We start from the raw sequence: 608 nt of genomic DNA, 5'->3' as shown, positions 1-608 counted from the left end.
TATATATTCTCAGGTATTATATATCTAATCCTAAAGTACAATCTATACTTACAAAACAAGTAGTTCTTATGTATCACATATCTAAACCTAGAGTTTAAAAGTGACATACAAACCACACATTTCTTATGCATTACATATGTAACCCTAAATTTACAAGACATTCATTTGAACAAAACAAAGCCTCGAATTTTATTAAATTAGGTTTTCATTTCGGCCACAAATTTTAAGATTTATCAAATCAATGGTATGCATTACAAAGCCACATTTTTTTTTAAATAACCCCAAACATTTTCAGGTCGAAGACGAGCAAGAGGAAAAAATTAGAAGTTTCAGCCTTCCATACGTATGTGGAAATCTCGATGTTATTGTTAGCATCAATTTTTGATATCACATGTATTAAATGTCCTTTCAAATGTTATGGGATCATAAAACATTCATACGTAGCTTCCCGTAACTCAAGGAATCCATAAAATCCTCCTACACGTGCTGAAAAAATGAAGGTTTGGGTTGATACACCCGCATAGTGATTCAGGACGCCTGTTGGCATTATAGTCTTTGATGTAAAACCTGTAAAAATACTCATTTTTGAAGTTACAGGACCATCTTTC

Source organism: Phalaenopsis equestris, unplaced genomic scaffold (assembly GCF_001263595.1).
Source record: "Phalaenopsis equestris unplaced genomic scaffold, ASM126359v1 Scaffold000702, whole genome shotgun sequence".
In the NCBI taxonomy this organism is placed as follows: domain Eukaryota; kingdom Viridiplantae; phylum Streptophyta; class Magnoliopsida; order Asparagales; family Orchidaceae; genus Phalaenopsis; species Phalaenopsis equestris.
Note: the sequence above shows the minus strand (reverse complement) of the source record.